The sequence below is a fragment of the Ranitomeya imitator genome, chromosome 4, assembly GCF_032444005.1.
Source record: "Ranitomeya imitator isolate aRanImi1 chromosome 4, aRanImi1.pri, whole genome shotgun sequence".
In the NCBI taxonomy this organism is placed as follows: Eukaryota; Metazoa; Chordata; class Amphibia; order Anura; family Dendrobatidae; genus Ranitomeya; species Ranitomeya imitator.
The window spans coordinates 291,868,003-291,890,699 of NC_091285.1; positions in this window are offsets into that span (position 1 = coordinate 291,868,003).

Below are 22,697 nucleotides of genomic sequence, written 5' to 3' on the forward strand. Positions count from 1 at the left end.
CGTTTGACTTTTCAATGCAAAATTGACAGGAATTGAGATGGGACGCCATGTTGCGTTTGGAGAGCCACTGATGTGCCTAAACATTCAAAGCCCCCACAAGTGACACCATTTTGGAAAGTAGACCCCCTAAGGAACTTATCTAGATGTGTGGTGAGCACTTTGACCCACCAAGTGCTTCACAGAAGTTTATAATGCAGAGCCGTAAAAATAAAACAAAAATTTTTCCCACAAAAATTATTTTTTAGCCCCCAGTTTTGTATTTTCCCGAGGGTAACAGGAGAAATTGGACCCCAAAATTTGTTGTCCAATTTGTTCTGAGTGCGCTGATACCCCATATGTGGGGGGGAACCACTGTTTGGGCGCATGGGAGGGCTCGGAAGGGAAGGAGCTCCATTTGGAATGCAGGCTTAGATGGAATGGTCTGCAGGTGTCACATTGCATTTGCAGAGCCCCTAATGTACCGAAACAGTAGAAACCCCCCACAAGTGACCCCATTTTGGAAACTAGACCCCCTAAGGAACTCATCTAGATGTGTTGTGAGAGCTTTGAACCCCCAAGTGTTTCACTACAGTTTGTAACGCAGAGCTGTGAAAATTGAAAAAAAAAATCTTTCCCCCCAAAAATTATTTTTTAGCCCCCAGTTTTGTATTTTCCCGAGGGTGAGGAGAAATTTTACCCCAAAAGTTGTTGTCCAATTTGTCCTGAGTACGCTGATACCCCATATGTTGGGGGGAACCACCGTTTGGGCGCATGGGAGGGCTCGGAAGGGAAGGAGTGCCATTTGGAATGCAGACTTAGATGGAATGGTCTGCAGGCGTCACATTGCGTTTGCAGAACCCCTAATGTACCTAAACAGTAGAAATCCCCCACAAGTGACCCCATATTGGAAACTAGACCCCCATGGAACTTATCTAGATGTGTTGTGAGAACTTTGAACCCCCAAGTGTTTCACTACAGTTTATAACGCAGAGCCGTGAAAATAAAAAATCTTTTTTTTTCCCACAAAAATTATTTTTTAGCCCCCAGTTTTGTATTTTCCCAAGGGTAACAGGAGAAATTGGACCCCAAAAGTTGTTGTCCTATTTGTCCTGAGTACGCTGATACCCCATATGTTGGGGTAAACCCCTGTTTGGGCACACGGGAGAGCTCGGAAGGGAAGGAGCACTGTTTTACTTTTTCAACGCAGAATTGGCTGGAATTGAGATCGGACACCATGTCGCGTTTGGAGAGCCCCTGATGTGCCTAAACAGTGGAAACACCCCAATTATAACTGAAACCCTAATCCAAACACACCCCTAACCCTAATCCCAACAGTAACCCTAACCACACCTCTAACCCTGACACACACCTAACCCTAATCCCAACCCTATTCCCAACTGTAAATGTAATCTAAACCCTAACCGTAACATTAGCCCCAACCCTAACTGTAGCCTTAACCCTAGCCCCAACCCTAACTTTAGCCCCAACCCAAACTGTAGCCCTAACCCTAGCCCTAACCATAGCCCTAACCCTAACTTTAGCCCCAACCCTAACTGTAGCCTTAACCCTAGCCCTAACCATAGCCCTAACCCTAGCCCTAACCCTAGCCCTAACCCTAGCCCTAACCCTAGCCCTAACCCTAGCCCAAACCCTAACCCTAGCCCTAACCCTAGCCCTAGCCCTAACCCTAATGGAAAAATGGAAATAAATAAATTTTTTTAATTTTTCCCTAACTAAGGGGGTGATGAAGGGGGGTTTGATTTACTTTTATAGCGGGTTTTTTAGCGGATTTTTATGATTGGCAGCCGTCACACACTGAAAGACGCTTTTTGTTGCAAAAAATATTTTTTGCGTTACCACATTTTGAGAGCTATAATTTTTCCATATTTTGGTTCACAGAGTCATGTGAGGTCTTGTTTTTTGCGGGACGAGTTGACGTTTTTATTGGTAACATTTTCGGGCACGTTACATTTTTTGATCGCTTTTTATTCCGATTTTTGCAAGGCAGAATGACCAAAAACCAGCTATTCATGAATTTATTTTGGGGGAGGCGTTTATACCGTTCCGCGTTTGGTAAAATTGATAAAGCAGTTTTATTCTTCGGGTCAGTACGATTACAGCGACACCTCATTTATATCATTTTTTTATGTTTTGGCGCTTTTATACGATAAAAACTATTTTATAGAAAAAATAATTATTTTTGCATCGCTTTATTCTCAGGACTATAACTTTTTTTTTTTTTTGCTGATGATGCTGTATGGCGGCTCGTTTTTTGCAGGACAAGATGACGCTTTCAGCGGTATCATGGTTATTTATATCTGTCTTTTTGATCGCGTGTTATTCCACTTTTTATTCGGCGGTATGATAATAAAGCGTTGTTTTTTGCCTCGTTTTTTTTTTTTTCTTACGGTGTTTACTGAAGGGGTTAACTAGTGGGCCAGTTTTATAGGTCGGGTCGTTACGGACGCGGCGATACTAAATATGTGTACTTTTATTGTTTTTTTTTTTATTTAGATAAAGAAATGTATTTAGGGGAATAATATATATATATTTTTTTTTCATTATTTAGGAATATATTTTTTTATTTTTTTTTACACTTTTTGAAAAATTTTTTTTTACTTTTTTACATTGTCCCAGGGGGGGACATCACAGATCAGTGATCTGACAGTGTGCACAGCACTCTGTCAGATCACTGATCTGACTTGCATCACTGCAGGCTTCACAGTGCCTGCTCTGAGCAGGCTCTGTGAAGCCACCTCCCTCCCTGCAGGACCCGGATCCGCGGCCATCTTGGATCCGGGGCTGGAGGAAGCAGGGAGGGAGGTGAGACCCTCGCAGCAACGCGATCACATCGCGTTGCTGCAGGGGGCTCAGGGAAGCCCGCAGGGAGCCCCCTCCCTGCGGGAAGCTTCCCTATACCGCCGGCACATCGCGATCATCTTTGATCGCGGTGTGCCAGGGGTTAATGTGCCGGGGGCGGTCCGTGACCGCTCCTGGTACATAGTGCCGGATGTCAGCTGCGTAAACAGCCCCCGTGAGCGCCGCCGATCGCGCTGGACGTACTATCCCGTCCGTGGTCATGGGGGCCCACCCCACCTCGACGGGATAGTACGTCCCATGTCAGAAAGGGGTTAAGGGGGTACTGCACATGATGAAATGATAGGGGGCTGCAAATGATGAAGTGTGTTTGAGGGGGTACTGCACATGATGAAATGATAGGGGGCTGCAAATGAAGTGTGTTTGAAGGGGGAACTGCACATGATGAAATCATAGGGGGCTGCAGATGATGAAGTGTGTTTGAGGGGGGTACTGCACATGATGAAATGATAGGGTGCTGCAAATGATGAAATGTGTTTGAGGGGGGTACTGCACATGATGAATGATAGGGGGCTGCAAATGATGAAGTGTGTTTGAGGAGGCACTGCGCATGATGAAATGATAGGGGGCTGCAGATGATGAAATGGAAATGATAGGGGGCTACAGATGATGAAGTGTGTTTGAGGGGGCACTGCGCATGATGAAATGATAGGGGGCTGCCGATGATGAAGTGTGTTTAAGGGGGTACTGCACATGATGAAATGATAGGGGGCTGCAAATGATGAAGTGTGTTTGAGGGGGTACTGCACATGATGAAATGATAGGGGGCTGCAGATGATGAAGTGTGTTTGAGGGGGTACTGCACATGATGAATGATAGGGGGCTGCAGATGATGAAGTGTGTTTGAGGGGGTACTACACATGATGAAATGATAGGGGGCTGCAAATGATGAAGTAAGGGGGACTGCAGATGAAGTGAAGGGGGATAGGGAACTGCAAATGATGAAGTGGGGGTGATGGGGACTGCAAATGAAGATGTGGGGATGATGGGGACTGCAAATGACGATGTGGGAGTGATGGAGACTGCAGATGATGAATTGTGTTTAAGGGGGTACTGCACATGATGAAATGATAGGGGGCTGCAAATGATGAAGTAAGGGGGACTGCAGATGAAGTGAAGGGGGATAGGGGACTAAATGATGAAGTAAGTTGGACTGCAAATGATGAAGTGGTGGTGATGGGGACTGCACATCAAGTGAGTGTGAGGGACGGGGGACGGCAATTGAATTGAAGGTGGGGGTGTGGAGAGCAAATGGTGTATTGAAGGTGGGGGAGAGCAAATAATGAATTTTGAAGGTGGGGAAGAGCAGTTGATAATGAATAGAGAGTGGGAGAGAGAAGACATGACAATGAATTGAGGCAGAAGGGGCATGTAACTATAATGAATCGGGGTAAGGGTTAGAGCGGGAGGTACATAGTGGGGTCGTTGAGGATAAAGTGACTGGTAATAAATTAGGGAAAAGAGTACAGGTGCTAATTAATTTATATATTAAATAGGGAAAGTGGTTATGTACAGATAGTTGGGGCACAGTGGCGGATTATAATTTATATTTGGAATGGTGGGTTGCATAATAACCAATTATATATTAATGGTGGGTGAACTTCTGTATTCAGATGTGTAGGAGAAAGGGAAAAAGTGGGGAATGTGCTCTGGAAGCGGTGCTCTAGATAACTGTGTTATTTCATGCAGAGACGAGTCCTGGCTGAAAGAAGTGATGGCGGTCTGCGCTGGATTAAAAAGAAACGCAAAGATGAAGGACTTCAGCTAGAGACGTCACTGGTGAGTCAGTGTGTTACCTGTACACTGACACCATACACTGTATACAGAGCTCCTGTGTATAATGTCACTGGTGATTCCTGTATTACCTGTACACTCACACTATATATAGAGCTCCTGTGTGTAATGGCACCTGTGACCACTGTATTACCTGTACACAGGCACTGCATACTAAGTACAGATCTCCTATGTATAATGGCACTTATGGTGATAGTATTTTTTTTTTGTTAATGATCAGTATTGTACTATTCAGTCACAATGTGGTGGTAATATGTTGTCTAGTCATGGTGTGGCTGTATTTGTTCCTTGTATGTGCTATTATTTGGTCACTATGTGGTGGTAATATGTGGTCTGGTTATGGTGTGGTGGTATTTGTTCCTTGTATATGCTATTATTCGATCACTGTGGTGGTAATATGTGGTCTGTACATGCTGCGGTGGTATTTGTCCCTTGTATGTGATATTGTTCGGTCACTGTGGTGGTAATATGTGGTCTGTACATGGGGTGCCTCTATTTGTTCCTTGTAGATAGTATTATAGGTCACAATGTGGTGACAATATGGTGTCTGGTCATGGTATTGTGGTATTTGTCCCATGTATGTGGTATTATTGGTCAGTTGAAAAATTGAAAAATAAATAAAAATATACCTAAATTGTATTGCATATTTTAACAAATGTTTAATAAGTTAGAGTAGAGTAGGGCCCAGCCCAAAGATTCTACCTTGTCGTCGTGGCAGATTAAAAAAACCTTTTGGTCAAAGCAAAATTTGCTGTCTATGTGTGTGACCTGGGGATGAGAACTGTTAATGTGTGATTGGTGAGAAGTGGAGTTTTTCCAAGAGACAGCGGTGGGGCTGTGTACAGTTCGAGGGGTGGAGGCGGGGCTGTGTACAGTTCTAGGGGTGAAGGCGGGGCTGGGGTGGAGCCTGGGTGGAGTCTTATGGGGGACCCGAAAATTTTGCCAGTATGGGGCCCCGAAATTCCTAGTGGCAGCCCTGTTTTAAATCACTGAAGCCATTAGCCTCAGCGAAATATTATCCCCTCAAGCACCATGCTAGTGACTTTGTCACGCCTGCCTGACATGTACCTGATTTGAATCAAGGATAGATCGAATAAATTAATATATCATCAAGATAGATCACAACAAATCTACCTGCCAGGTGACTAAAAACGTCATTTACATAGTGCTGGAAGACGGCTGTAGCATTAGTCAACCAAGGTTTTTGTAGTTTCCCTCAGCAGTTTTGAAGGCTGTTTTCCACTTATCCCCGCCTTCATACGAAATAGATTATACACCTCAGACCCACGTTATAAAACTATTTGCTCCTACGATCTGGTTAAAGAGGTCTGGGATGAAAGAAGGAGGATAAAGATCCCGGACGTAATCTGGTTGAGATTGCAGAAATCTAGGCAGGGGAATAACCCACCCCCCATCTTTTTTCTTTACAAAGAAAAAGCCAGCAGCAAATAGGGTTGAGAATGGTCTGATATGACCCTTTACCAGACTTTCTGCAATATAGTTCTTCATGGCCTGCCTCTCTGCACCAGAGATATTGTATAGTCTGCTCTCTGGCAGCTTGGCCTCAGGAATAAAATCAACCGCGCAATCATAAGGACGATGCAGAGAAAATTCTTGGCACCCCTGCTCCGAAAACACATCCCCAAAGTCAGACAGGTATTCAGGCACAGATTGGGTATCCACCCTGGTTTACAGCCGGGTGCCCAAGCAGTGTCCTTGACAATACTCACTACACTTTACCACCTCCCAAGTTTGCCAATCTACCACAGGGATATGCAGCGTAAGCCAAGGTAGTCCAAGAACTACAGGAGAGGGCAAACCCTCTAGAACATAACAGTCAATACATTCAGAGTGCATTGCCCCTACCTGTAGATGTATCTCTCGTACGACTTGAGGAAAATACCCCTGGCTCAAGAGTGCAGAGTCAAATGCAATTATAGATATATGTCTAGTTAGTATATGTGGTTTGAGGCCCTGAACAAACCTAGCGTTGATCAAGTAAAACCCCGCTCCACTGTCCTGAAAGGCAGAAATATCCACCTTATTTCTGCTCAGATGGATTGCAGCCGGTAGAAGAAATTGTGATCTACCAAGGAGATGATATCAAACCCAGGTTGCTAACCTCCCTGCCACCCAGGCTCCTTAGTTTTCTGGTGGTTGTTTATAGTGTGGAAATGAAGGACAAGCACCCACAAAATGACCCCTTCCAACAGAGTAAAAACACACTCCGCCTTTATGCCGAGCTACAGCTGGACCAATAGAACGACTTAACCCACCCAACTGCATGGGTTCCTCAGTGGACTCAGACCAAGGTTCTCTTGACCTCAGACCCCACACAAATTGGAGTGTCTCTTTATGTCTCTGGTGAAGACGACGATCCACCCCGATAGCACTGTGTTGTAGGTTTTTGTCCCTCGGACAATTTTGAGTGTTCTGATAGATTTTTTCATGCTGATTTCAGAAATGACTTCGGATTTTTCACGTAAGGTTTTTGAGAAATGATACGAAACATTATAATATTCTGTTATAATTCTAAAAACTTATATATGAACTTTTTTCTGAAACAGTATATTCTGAATTTCCCACTGAAATAACAGAAATCGCTGATCTACACATATGCAAGCACTTACTATGCGAATACCGCGCAGGCACAGTGAATCCTTCGGCTGACGGTGTACAGAGCATACCACATCTCCTAGGCAGGGGAGGAATCAAAAGACAATACTGAAATTACAGCAGGGGATCACCAAGGATTTCTTTTGTCAGGTATTCGCTGACTGTTTTTAACCCCTTTACTCCACATCCTTGGCAACAGCAGGGCACTGAACTTTGAACAACTCGTGGACGACGTGCTCACAGCATATCATTTGATCAAATGCAATATATCGCTAAAAATGCATTTTCTACATTCTCACTTGGACTTTTTTCCAGCCAATCTTGGTGCTGTTCGCGATGAACACGGTGAAAGATTTCACCAGGACATTGCGCTGATGGAGAAAAGGTACCAGGGAAAATGGAGCACGTCAATGCTGGCTGACTATTGCTGGAATCTTATTCGAGAACCATCTGACATGGATTATAAGCGAAAGGCACCTGCAAAACACTTTCGAACAATTGTTTTGGCTACTGAGATCAATGCACATGTATGTTGTGTCTCGGACGTCTTAATGTAGAAAATAAACTGTTGTTTCTTAACCCCTTACTGCCAGCTGACAGAATAGTACGTCAGCTGGCAGTATCCCCCGCTTTGAGGTGGGCTCCGGCGGTAAGCCCCCTTCAAAGCCGCGACATGCCAGCTGTTTTCAACAGCTGACATGTGCCTGCAATAGGCGTGAGAGGAATCGCGATCCGCCCGCGGCTATTAAGTAGTTAAATGCTGCTGTCAAACTCTCATCACAGGCATTTAAATGCACCGCCGGACGCCGGTCCGGAAATACGAGCAGCGACGACCTCCATCACGTGATTGGGGGTTATCGCTGTGTTGCCATCACAACCAGAGGCCTCTATGGTTGTTGATGGCAGATTGCTATGAGCGCCACCCTGTGGTTGGCGCTCATAGCAAGCCTGTAGTTCTGCTGCATAGAGGTGATCTGAGCATCACCTCTATGTAGCGGAAGTGATCATGCTATGGCAACTTCTAGCCTCCTATAGAGGATATTGAAGCATGCCAAAAATAAAAAAAAAGTGTTTAAAAATATATAAAAAAAAAAATTAACGTTCAAATCAACCTCTTTCGCCCCAATATATAACACAAGAGAACGGAGTAAAAAAATCCCAGAAATCATATTCATAAAAAGATATAAATTTTATTAGGCCAATATAAACTATTAGGTAAACATACAAAACAGGCACGTAGCCTTACTGAGGTGTAGAAGAAACCTATGGTATGCTAGGGAAATAGGGGGAAAAAACTTTACGTCCCAGGTGCTGCCTAAAGTGTAATAAACATACCAGAGACTTGCGGATTCATTCCGCAGCCCCATGTAACGCAACAGCACAGCAGTAACAATATAAACATAAAGTGCCACAGTGCAATACAATACCGCTACTGACAGTAAACAGGCAGCTTAACCATATGTATGGACGATTCCCCCAGTTTCCACAAGCGGCCCCCCTGACGCACGTTTCGCGGTCTGCTTTTTCAAGAGGGGTTCATCTATTGGTCGCTCTCACGGGTTTAAATAGGGTATAGACCGGAAGTGTAGTTGGCACATCGGCGCACGCGCCTCCAGGATCCCACTCCCATCTCCCTGGTGGCCGTCATCACCGCGCGCGCATAAGGCGGAAGTCCGCCTGTTGACGTCATATACAGTAGTATGCGCCCGCAGCTACACCAGACAGCCCCACGGAGGAGTGGGAGATAGGGGAACGGGATGCGCGCGCACACAGCCAGCGGCCATCTTGCCGAAGACCATATAGGTCGCCATCTTGCGGAAGAAATTTTAGGGAGATAGAACTAAAGTGCACTGAAGTGCCGGAAACAATTAATATTGCTGTGCGAAACACAACATTAAAATGGCGCTATTAATCAGCGTACTATAATAGTGCAATGTTAAGATACAACACCTAGTGAAGAAAATCGCGACTGCGCAGGTACACAGACGGCAGCCATCTTGCCGAAGGCCATGCCAGTCGCCATTTTCATGAAGGTAATATACACAACAGTGAAATATGACATCATGGTGCCTTTGGTGAAAATGGCAATAACTGCTAAGTTATAAGAAAAACAATACTACATATAATAGCTTAAAATGAACAAATATGCAGTATACAAAAGTAAGATAGTGCAAAGTTGTGCATGACACAAAAAAAAAAGTTTTTTTTAAAGAAACGCCAACAATATAAGACATGGTGACGCGATGGAAGACGGGGTCCTGTTATGGACCTGGTGGTTAGGAGCACCCGGAACGACCTGATGGTTAAACTCACACAGGACAAGCTCTGGGAAGAGGGAGCTCTGCTGACCGCAACCCCTAATCCTATCACACAACTAGAAATAGCCGTGGAGCGTACCTAACTCTACCTAGACGCCTCTTCACAGCCTAAGAGCTAACTAGCCCTAGAGACAGAAAATAAAGCCTACCTTGCCTCAGAGAAATTCCCCAAAGGAAAAGGCAGCCCCCCACATATATTGACTGTGAGTTAAGATGAAAGTCACAAACACAGAAATGAAACAGGTTTCAGCAAAGGGAGGCCAGACTTACTAAACAGACTGAGGATAGGAAAGGTATCTTTGCGATCGGCACAAAAAACTGCAAAAAGACCACGCAGAGTGTGCAAAAAGACCTCCGCACCGACTCACGGTGCGGAGGTGCCACTCTGCATCCCAGAGCTTCCAGCTAGCAAGACAAAATCATGATAGCAAGCTGGACAAGGAAACAATGAACAAATAATTAACTAGCAGGGACTTAGCTTCTGCTGGAGTAGACAGGTCACCAGAAAGATCCAAGAGCAAACTGAACCAGTACAAGAACATTGACAGCTGGCATGGAGTAACGATCTGAGTGGAGTTAAATAGAGCAGCCAGCCAAAGAATAAACTACGTCACCTGTGGAAGGAACCTCAGAAGCAGCAGCTCCACTCACAGCCACCAGAGGGAGTCCATGGACAGAACTCGCCGAAGTACCATTCATGACCACAGGAGGGAGTTCGATAACAGAATTCACAACAGGGTCCCCTTAATCCAGAAAGGATAATAGATGTTAATCGGAACAATCCGGCAAATGACGGCACGGCTGAGGGCCAAAACCCGGTACTGTAACCGCATATTGTAAGGATACTAAAACAAAGAACAACGAATATTAAAAACAAAGTAAAAATAAGGATATGGAGGAGAGATACAGAGGAGAGGATAAAGAATACTATATTAAGGACAAAAGTCCATACCAAAATCGCACAGAAGAAAGACAAAAGAGTGGTGGAACACAGCTAAATCCCACACCGAGACAAGGTTATCATAGAAATGGGGCAAAACTTAGTTGCTCATTCAATCCTTTGGGGGACATAATATCTAGGGTGACAATCCACCTCCACTCACGTTGTGCAAGTATCTGTTTCAGATTGCCACCCCTAATGCCCCCATGGATTTTATCAATACCCCTAACTTTTAAACTACTGGGGTCGGATCCGTGGTGCGTCCGGAAATGCCTTGGCAAAGTTTTTAACATAGATGCATCCAGAACATCTCTTGTGGCCATTATATCACGAACGTGTTCGCGCGTCCTAACTTTCAGTTCCCTAGAAGTGAGACCAACATAAATCAGGGAGCAGGGACAGGTGGCATAAAATACCACATAGCTGGTGTTACAAGAGATATATTCACGAATCTTGTATTCCCTGCTCCCATCAGATGACTTGAAGGTCCCACTTCTAAGGATGTTAGGACACGCGACACACGAGCCACATGGAAAACAACCTACTCTTGGTTGAACTTTGGTGAGAAAAGTATTGTGTTTGGCCACATAGTGGCTAGCGACTAGGCTATCTCTAAGGTTTTTCCCTCTACGTTGCACCATACATGGAGCAGAAGACAGATGTTTCGCCAAGGCACTATCCGTCAGCAAAACCGACCAATGTTTGGTCATGATCTCACGGATCCGATCCCAGTGGCAGTTGGCAGTAGAAATGAACCTTGTCTTAGTGTCTCCTAATGCCCCTCGTTTCTTGGATGATAGTAATAAATCTTCTCTACGGGTTTGTTTAGCGCGTCTATACCCAGCCTTAATGCACCGATTACTGTACCCCCTGGCTTTAAACCTATTGGAAAGCTTTGCGGACTGCATCTCGAAGCGGGCCTCCGTCAAGCAGACATGCCTGTTCCTCAAGAACTGGCCAACTGGGATGGCTTTAATTGTTGCATAATTGTGTGCCGAGGAGGCATGCAGTAATGAATTGACTGCTGTCTCTTTCCGATAGAGATCTGTCTCAATAGAGCCATCCTCGGCAACACAAAGGGTGATGTCCAAAAAATTAATACGACTTCGATCCCAAACAAAAGTAAACTTCAAATTAAAACAATTTGTGTTAAGGTACTGCATGAATTTGGTTAGGCTGGCCTCGTCACCGTTCCAGATCATAAGCACATCATCGATGTACCGAAACCAGCCCACCACTTGGTCCGCGGCATGCGCTCCATCCCCCTGGAAGATAGTACGTTCCCAGTAGCCCAAAAAAAGATTGGCATAGGACGGAGCGCATGCCGCCCCCATGGCAGTACCTTGTGTTTGTAAATAAAATTTATCTTTAAACACATAAAAATTATGTGTCAACACAAATTCTAATAATTCCAAAATAAATTCAGTAAAGTGTCCATCACAGTTGACCGTCTCGAGGAAGAAGCGTGCCGCTCTCAAACCATCGCAATGTCTAATCGAAGTATAGAGTGACTCTATATCGATGGTAACTAGGAGCATGCCCGCCTCGAGAGACAGACCGTCGACCCTTGTAAGTACATCAGTAGTGTCTCTGACATAGGAGGGGAGCGTCTCTACAAGTGGTTTGAGGTAAAAATCAATGAATTTGCATACATTGTCGCACAACCCCCCTATGCCAGAGACTATAGGTCTGCCAGGGGGATTAACAGCATCTTTGTGCACTTTGGGCAATAGGTACAGAGTAGCAATTCTTGGAAATTTAAGTAGAAGACCGTCAAGAATTTTTTTAGGGACCAGCCCTGATTCGTTAGCATATGATAGAATGGATTCCAACTCCCTGGCAAAAGTATGCGTGGGATTGTGGGCCAGTACCTGATATGTAGTTTTGTTTTTAAGCTGGCGAAATGCCTCTTTTTCGTATTTGTCGGTTGGCCAGATGACCACATTCCCTCCCTTGTCCGCAGGTTTATATACCACTGAGTCCAAAGATTGCAATTCCCTCAGGACCTTTCTCTGTATACCCGTAAGGTTGTCATTACAAATAAATTTTGGTATTTTTTGAGATCCTCTGTGACAAGTCTACAGAAAATCTCCACCTGAGGACAAAGGGACAAGGGAGGGAATGTGAGAGATCGTGGCACAACCGACGAGGGAAAATTACCTAAAGGTTCAGGATGCTGTTCCCTCAACAGATCTTCCAATGCTTGTAAGGCTTCACGTTCCGCATCCGTGGATGGACCTTGATTTGACTCTTTCTGACTATATAACTTCTTTAATAACAGCTTACGACAAAAGAGATGTGTGTCTTTTAAGACTGTAAAAAAATCAAAGTTATTACAAGGTACAAAATTTAGGCCCAATTTTAACAGATCAGTTTGTGTTTTTGAGAGAGAGTGGGAAGATAAATTAATTACCTCTAAATTAGAGTTTTTGGCTTTACGATCATATTTCGTTGGAGATGTAAACTTTCTTTTGTTGGCATATCGTCCCTTTGCCGCCCTGCCAGGTTGTATTTTTCTAGTTGTTTCTCTGTTAGTGGATCTTGATTGACCGGATGCCACACTCGATTCTTCAACCGAGGTCAGGGATGAGATGGAATCAGATCTCACCTGGGACGGAGGACGTGCCTTTTTGGTATTACTTCTCCACCGATAGACTTTATTGTCTTGATAATCGGTATTGTCTCTTTGTAATTTCTTTGTTTTGACTGCCCCTATTTCCTGTTCCCATTTGGTGAAATCTTTGTCTAGATCTTCATTCAATTTAATAAGGGCCTCTGGTGTCAAGTCCTCCTTAATTAATATTTGCAGGGTATCAATCTCCTTCTCAATCTCATTAAGTTTTGTCTCATCTAATCCCATTAACAATTCAATAAACCCGCTGGAGCATTGGGTAGCCAAGTTCTCCCACTTTCCCTTAAACACCTCATCTTCAATGACAAATGATGAAAAAATCTGAATTCGCAAACCCATGGGAATCAAATTTCGGGCCCTGTTCCACCACAACCTCGTCCTCCTGTATAATAGCGATTTTAGTCTATTTATCCTCTCCCCTGAATCCCCTCCATCTGTGGTTAAAATACCACCAGAATCCTCTTTCAACACCTCTTGTAGCCGAGATAACCAGGTTTGGTCCCGGGTACGAAAATCCATTTGTTTAAAGTTTGACGCTGTGAAAGACACGCAAGTCTCTGGTATGTTTATTACACTTTAGGCAGCACCTGGGACGTAAAGTTTTTTCCCCCTATTTTCCTAGCATACCATAGGTTTCCTCTACACCTCAGTAAGGCTACGTGCCTGTTTTGTATGTTTACCTAATAGTTTATATTGGCCTAATAAAATTTATATCTTTTTATGAATATGATTTCTGGGATTTTTTTTACTCCGTTCTCTTGTGTTATATGTATTTTGGAGTTCCTTGATTTGTCCCATAGATTTGGACAGTGTTACTGGGGGAGGTATATGATTGTACTCCCTGCCACAGATTCATCTGAAGTTCGATGAGTTTTGTGTTAAATATAAACTCTTTCGCCCCAATCAAAATAAAACAATAAAAAAAAAAATCAAACTTACACATTTGGTATCGCTGCGTTCAGAATCGCATGATCTATCAATAAAAAAAAATTAACATGATCGCTAAATGTCGTAGAGATAAAAAAATCAATTACAATTTTATGGTAGTTGCGACATTGCATTAAAATGCAATAACGGGCAATCAGAAGAACGTATCTGCACAAAAGTGGTATCATTAAAAACGTCAGCTCGGCACGCAAAAAATAAGCCCTCACCCGGTCATATAAAAATATATAAAATAAAAAAGTTATGGCTCTGGAAATAAGGGGAGTAAAAAACGAAAATTAAAAATCGAAAAAAGCTCCAATCATGAAGGGGTTAAAACCTTACGTGATACAGACTTTTGGAGCACATTTTCGTGTTCAGCATATAAAAATCTGTAAGATACAATAACATTTTCGCAGGGGACAAGAACTTTCCTGAAATTTGTTGTGCAGTTTAGCCAGAGACATGGCGGCCTCAAGGTAAACCGGAGTCTCATACAAAGCAAAGGCATCTTTTACCCTTGTTTATAGCCCTTAGCAGAACTGGCTATGGAGCGTGAGGTCCTTCCATTCAGTATCTGTGGACCACCTCCGAAACTCGGAGCAATACTCCTCTGCTGGCTGGTCTCTCAGCTGAAGCTGATGTAGTGTGGACTCAGCCAAAGAGACGCGGTCGGGTCGTCGTATATATGACCTAGTCTCTGAAAAAATATCTCAACACCGTCCGGAGCAACTGAGAGTTGGACGGGAGAGAAAATGCCCAGGCTTGAGGTTCACCCTGAAAGAGGGAATATACAATCCCCACCCGTTGCTCCTAGGTTCCTGAGGAGTGAGGACGTAATTTAAAAGGAACCTGTCACCCCCAAAATCGAAGATGAGCTAAGGCCACCGGCATCAGGGGCTTATCTACAGCATTCTGTAATGTAGATAAGCCCCCGATATATCCTGAAAGATGAGAAAAAGAGGTTAGATTATACTCACCTGGGCGGGCGTTCCAGCTGCGATGGGCGTCACGGTCCGGTCCAGCACCTCCCATCTTCTTACAATGACATCCTCTTCTTGTCTTCATGCTGCTCCTGCGCAGGCGTACTTTATCTGCCCTGTTGAGCACAGAGCAGAGTACTGCAGTGCGCAGGTGACGGGAAAGGTCAGAGAGGCCCGGCGCCTGCACACTGCAGTACTTTGCTCTGCCCTCAACAGGGCAGACAAAGTACGCTTGCGCATGAGCCGCAGCGTCAATACAAGAAGAGGACGTCATCATAAGAAGATGGGAGGCCCCGGACCGGACCGCGACGCCTATCAGACCGGACCGCAGCGGGACCGCCCCTGGGTGAGTATAATCTAACCTCTTTTTTCTCATCTTTCAGGATACATCGGGGGCTTACCTAGAGCATTACAGAATGCTGTAGATAAGCCCCTGATGCCGGTGGCCTTACCTCATCTTCGATTTTGGGGGTGACAGGTTCCCTTTAAAGAAAAGCTTACAAGCCTCCTTGAAAACAACAAATCTGTCCCCCCTCCTAGAGAACCTGTCAGGCAAAACGATCTTGGGCTCCACTAGGGATTGCCTGGGAGTCATGGTCCCCAAACCTGATGGATTAGGGTGCTGCAAAACTACAGTGCGTAGGTCTGCCACCTCCAGGCTGAGTTGCTGCAGTTGCCCTGCCAAAGCAGTCACAGAAACCATGATGGATGACAAAGAAAATGGTATGGGCCAGAGTTAATGTCACTACTCTGTTTTTGGATATCCCAGGGCCAGGTGCTTCTTCCTTGTCTCTAGTGTTATGAGCGCCCCAGCTATCCCTGCTACCCGAATTACTTCTAATGGTGAAGACTAGGGTTGAGCGAAACGGGTCGTTCATTTTCAAAAGTCGCCGACTTTTGGCAAAGTCGGGTTTCATGAAACCCGATCCGACCCCTGTGCGGGGTCGGCCATGCGGTACGCGACTTTCGCGCCAAAGTCGCGTTTCAATGACGCGAAAAGCGCCATTTCTCAGCCAATGAAGGTAAACGCAGAGTGTGGGCAGCGTGATGACATAGGTCCTGGTCCCCACCATCTTAGAGAAGGGCATTGCAGTGATTGGCTTGCTGTCTGCGGCGTCACAGGGGCTATAAAGGGGAGTTCCCGCCGACCGCCATGTTACTGCTGCTGATCTGAGCTTAGGGAGAGGTTGCTGCCGCTTCGTCAGAAGCAGGGATAGCGTTAGGCAGGGTCCATTAACCACCAAACCGCTTGTGCTGTAGCGATTTCCACTGCCCAACACCACCTTCGGTGTGCAGGGACAGTGGAAGCTACATTTTTTTTTTTTTCCCCCTCAGCGCTGTAGCTCATTGGGCTGCCCTAGAAGGCTCCCTGATAGCTGCATTGCTGTGTGTACGCCGCTGTGCAAACCAACTGCTTTTTTCTAAGCACAAATCCTCTTGTTCCTTCCTTTCTGCACAGCTATCTTTTTGGTTTGTACACACTTTTTATTTAATTTGTGCATCAGTCCACTCCTTATTGCTGCCTGCCATACCTGGCTGAGATTACTGCAGGGAGATAGTAATTGAAGGACAGTCCCTGTTTTTTTTTTTTTTTTTTGTGGGAGATTAAGATTGACATTTCTGCTAGAGTGCCATCCCTGTCTGTGTCATCTCTCACTCAGTGGGCCATAGAAAGCCTATTTATTTTTTTGCTTGATTTGGGTTATAAAATCTACCTGAAAAAATCACTACATCAATCAGTGGGAGAAAAATATTGGCCTCAGGGCTTGTGTGCCACTCTTGACTCCTGTGTGCATCATCACTCACTCAGTGGGCCATAGAAAGCCCATTTTTTTTTTTTTTTTTTGCTTTATTTGGGTTCTAAATTCTACCTGAAAAAATCAATAAATCAATCAGTGGGAGATTAATATTGGCCTTTGGGCTTGTGTGCCACTCCTGACTCCTGTGTGCGTCATCTCTCACTCAGTGGGCCATAGAAAGCCTTTTTTTGTTTTATTTGTTTTCTAAATTCTCCCTGAAAAAATCATTTTATTTTATTTGGTTTCTAAATTCTTCCTGAAAAAATCATTTTATTCTATTTTTTTTTTCCTAAAGTCTCCCTGAAAAAAAAACAAAACAAAACAAATCACTGGGAGATTAATATTGCCCTTTCTGCTTGTGTGCCAGTCTTGACTCCTGGGTGTGCCATCTCTCTCTCTCTCTCCAATTGTGGGCCATAGAAAGCCTATTATTTTTTTTAGCTTGATTTGGGTTCCAAAATCTACCTGAAAAAATCACTACATCAATCAGTGGGAGATAAATATTGGCCAATGGGCTTGTGTGCCACTCCTGACTCCTGTGTGCGTCATCTCTCACTCAGTGGGCCATAGAAAGCCTTTTTTTGTTTTATTTGTTTTCTAAATTCTCCCTGAAAAAATCATTTTATTTTATTTGGTTTCTAAATTCTTCCTGAAAAAATCATTTTATTCTATTTTTTTTTTCCTAAAGTCTCCCTGAAAAAACAAAACAAAAACAAATCAGTGGGAGATTAATATTGCCCTTTCTGCTTGTGTGCCAGTCTTGACTCCTGGGTGTGCCATCTCTCTCTCTCTCTCCAATTGTGGGCCATAGAAAGCCTATTATTTTTTTAGCTTGATTTGGGTTCCAAAATCTACCTGAAAAAATCACTACATCAATCAGTGGGAGATAAATATTGGCCTCTGGGCTTGTGTGCCACTCCTGACTCCTGTGTGCGTCATCTCTCACTCAGTGGGCCATAGAAAGCCTTTTTTTGTTTTATTTGTTTTCTAAATTCTCCCTGAAAAAATCATTTTATTTTATTTGGTTTCTAAATTCTTCCTGAAAAAATCATTTTATTCTATTTTTTTTTTCCTAAAGTCTCCCTGAAAAAAAAAAAAAAAAAACAAATCAGTGGGAGATTAATATTGCCCTTTCTGCTTGTGTGCCAGTCTTGACTCCTGGGTGTGCCATCTCTCTCTCTCTCTCCAATTGTGGGCCATAGAAAGCCTATTATTTTTTTTAGCTTGATTTGGGTTCCAAAATCTACCTGAAAAAATCACTACATCAATCAGTGGGAGATAAATATTGGCCTCTGGGCTTGTGTGCCACTCCTGACTCCTGTGTGCGTCATCTCTCACTCAGTGGGCCATAGAAAGCCTTTTTTTGTTTTATTTGTTTTCTAAATTCTCCCTGAAAAAATCATTTTATTTTCTTTGGTTTCTAAATTCTTCCTGAAAAAATCATTTTATTCTATTTTTTTTTTTTCCTAAAGTCTCCCTGAAAAAAAAAAAAAAAATCAAATCAGTGGGAGATTAATATTTACATTTGTGCTTCAGTGACAGTCCTGCGTGTGTGGCATCTCTCTCATTTGTTGCCACCAACAACAGAGTGTGTAACATTGTGCCTGATTTTCGTTCTGGTCTCACTCACCTGTAAAGGGGTAGCTAAATCATACTGAAGTTATAGCTCACCGTGTAATTTGTGTGACAGCAACAAATACCGTTAGTTTGTTTACGTTTTTAAAACAATGAGGAAGTATGGTGGAAGAGGTCGTGGCCGGGGGCGTTCATTGTCAGCTGGTAATGAGGGTAGTGGTAGTGGTGGAGCATCAGCTGGTCGTGGGAAAAAAAATATTGCACCTAAGTCTGGAGCTGTGGAGCCAGGTTCGTCGTCTGGCTACACAAGGCCTCGAACGCTCCCTTTTCTGGGAGTAGGAAAACCGCTTTTAAAGCCGGAGCAGCAAGAGCAAGTTTTGGCTTATCTTGCTGACTCAGCCTCTAGCTCTTTTGCCTCCTCTCGTGAAACTGGTAAATGTCAAAGCAGCGCGTCGTTAGTGGATGTTCGCTTCCTTGTCCTCTTCAGCAAAAACAACAACAGAGAAGAATGCAGCAGGCGACACAACGGGTTACTCCATGGAGCTCTTTACACATACCGTCCCTGGCTTAGAAAGTGAAGCAGTTAACAGTCCATGCCCATTACAAGTTGAATCTGACATGGAGTGCACTGATGCACAGCCACAGCCAGACTACTATGCTGGTCCTTTGACTCAGACCACAACATTGCCCTCGCAGGGTGCTGATCAAGAATCAGACCCTGATGAGACTATGTTGCCCCATCACGAACGCTATACCACCGACCGACACGGTGACACAGACGAAGTTGCACACGAGCTACAAGAAGAGGTAATAGATGACCCAGTTCTTGACCCCGATTGGCAGCCATTGGGGGAACAGGGTGCAGGCGGCAGCAGTTCTGAAGCGGAGGAGGAGGGGCCGCAGCAGGCATCAACATCGCAACAGGTTCCATCTGCCGGGCCCGTATCTTGCCCAAAACGCGTGGCAAAGCTAAAACCTGTTGGAGGACAGCGTCGCCATCCGGTTAAAGCTCAGTCTGCAATGCCTGAAAAGGTATCCGATGCTAGAAAGAGTGCAGTCTGGCATTTTTTTAAACAACATCCAATTGATCAGCGCAAAGTCATCTGTCAAAAATGTTCAACTACCTTAAGCAGAGGACAGAATCTGAAAAGTCTCAATACAAGTTGCATGCATAGACATTTAACCACCATGCATTTGCAAGCCTGGACTAACTACCAAACGTCCCTTAAGGTTGTAGCACCCTCGGCCAATGAAGCTAGTCAGCAACGCAACATCCCTTCCGGCAGTGTAGGGCCACCATTTTCCGCACCACCTGCAGTATCTGTGCAGGTTTTTTTGCCAGGCCAAAGCCGTCAGGGTCAGGGAATCACCAGTTTCATAGTAGGAAACACTGCATCTAGGGCACCGGTGGCAACAATACCATCTCCCACCGTCTCTCAGTCTGCCATGTCCACCGGCACCCCCGCTAGTTCCACGATCTCCAGCTCTCCAGTCCAGCTCACCCTACATGAGACTATGGTTAGAAAAAGGAAGTACTTAGCCTCGCATCCGCGTACACAGGGTTTGAACGCACACATAGCTAGACTAATCTCGTTAGAGATGATGCCCTACCGGTTAGTTGAAAGCGAAGCTTTCAAAGCCCTGATGGACTACGCTGTACCACGCTACGAGCTACCCAGTCGACACTTTTTTTCCAGAAAAGCCATCCCAGCCCTCCACCAGCATGTTAAAGAGCGCATCGTCCATGCACTCAGGCAATCTGTGAGCACAAAGGTGCACCTGACAACAGATGCATGGACCAGTAGGCATGGCCAGGGACGTTACGTGTCCATCACGGCACACTGGGTAAATGTGGTGGATGCAGGGTCCACAGGGGACAGCAAGTTTGGGACAGTTCTGCCTAGCCCACGGTCTAGGAAACAATTGGCTGTAGCCGTTCGCACCCCCTCCTCCTCCTCTTCGTCCTCCTGCAGAAGCGAGAGCTCGTCCACAGACCGCAGTCGCACAACCACTCCATCCGCAGCTGCCACTGTTGCACACCAGGTCTCCCATTATGGGGCAGCTACTGGCAAACGTCAGCAGGCTGTATTGGCTATGAAGTGTTTGGGCGACAACAGACACACCGCGGAAGTTCTGTCCGAGTTCTTGCAGAAAGAAACGCAGTCGTGGCTGGGCACTGTAGATCTTGAGGCAGGCAAGGTAGTGAGTGATAACGGAAGGAATTTCATGGCTGCCATCTCCCTTTCCCAACTGAAACACATTCCTTGCCTGGCTCACACCTTAAACCTGGTGGTGCAGTGCTTCCTGAAAAGTTATCCGGGGTTATCCGACCTGCTCCTCAAAGTGCGTGGACTTTGCTCACATATCCGCCGTTCGCCCGTACACTCCAGCCGTATGCAGACCTATCAGCGTTCTTTGAACCTTCCCCAGCATCGCCTAATCATAGACGTTGCAACAAGGTGGAACTCAACACTGCACATGCTTCAGAGACTGTGTGAACAGAGGCGGGCTGTTATGTTTTTGTGGGAGGATACATATACACGGGCAGGCAGTAGGATGGCAGACATGGAGTTGTCAGGTGTGCAGTGGTCGAAGATTCAAGACATGTGTCAAGTCCTTCAGTGTTTTGAGGAATGCACACGGCTGGTTAGTGCAGACAACACCATAATAAGCATGAGCATCCCCCTAATGCGTCTGCTGATGCAAAGTTTGACGCACATAAAGGATCAGGCGTCTGCAGCTGAGGAAGAGGAAAGCCTTGATGACAGCCATTGTCTGGCCAGGGCAGTGTACAGGACGAGGTAGCGGGCGAAGAGGAGGAGGAGGACGAGGAGGATGATGGGGATGATTATATTTTTAATGAGGAAGCTTTTCCGGGGCCACTGGAAATTGGTGGCGCGGCAAGGCCGGGTTCTGGTTTTTTGAGGGACACAAGTGACGTGGATTTGCCTGAAACTGCCCCTCAACCAAGCACAACCGCAGATTTGAGAACTGGAACTTTGGCCCACATGGCGGATTTTGCCTTACGTATCCTCAAAAGGGACACACGCATAACTAAAATGATGAATGATGACGATTACTGGTTGGCCTGCCTCCTTGATCCTCGCTATAAAGGCAAATTGCAAAATATAATGCCACATGAGAACTTGGAACTAATATTAGCAACCAAACAATCAACTCTTGTTGACCGTTTGCTTCTGGCATTCCCTGCACACAGCGCCCGTGATCGTTCTCACACGAGCTGCAGGGGCCAGCAGACCAGAGGAGTTAGAGGGGCAGAAATCAGAAGTGGCGTTGGCCAGAGGGGTTTTCTGACCAGGTTGTGGAGTGATTTTGCTATGACCGCAGACAGGACAGGTACTGCAGCATCAATTCAAAGTGACAGGAGACAACATTTGTCCAGTATGGTTACAAACTATTTTTCATCCCTTATCGATGTTCTCCCTCAACCGTCATTCCCATTTGATTACTGGGCATCAAAATTAGACACCTGGCCAGAATTGGCAGAATATGCATTGCAGGAGCTTGCTTGCCCGGCAGCTAGTGTCCTATCAGAAAGAGTATTCAGTACTGCAGGTTCAATACTAACAGAAAAAAGGACTCGTCTGGCTACCCAAAATGTAGATGATCTAACCTTCATTAAAATGAACCACAACTGGATTTCGAAATCTTTTGCCCCACCTTGCCCGGATGACACCTAGCTTTCCTATGAAAAGGTCTTGCCTGTGGACTATTCTGAATGCCTTTTCCAATCTCGTAATTTTCTGCACCTGATTGTCCAGCATACGACATGTTTACACCTCACTAAATGGCCAAACTCCCCACACGGGGCCGTGGTATCGACACTTGGCGACAGCACCCGTGAGAGTGCAGTTTGTCTGAAGAGGTGGGTGAGCCCGCTTTTGGTCGACGGCACTGCCACTGGGTCCCTCCTAGTACAATAAAGTGTCTCTGGCGGTGGTGGTGCGCACCCAACGTCAGACACACCGTTGTAATATGAGGGGCCCTGGGCCTGTACCGCCGGCCACAAGACAGTTTCCCCCCACCCCAGCTCAAACAGTGCTCTACCACTTGCAAAATTATCTCACAGCTCCACCAATGTTTAGTCTATGCGCTGACATCCTTCAATGCCTGCCACTGACAATACCATTGTATTGACATTTTTGTTATGTTAGGCCTTCGATGCCTGTCTGTGGTCACTCCTTCCACTAGGCCTCCACTGACCACACCACTACTGCCCGTGTACCCCTGTAACCAATT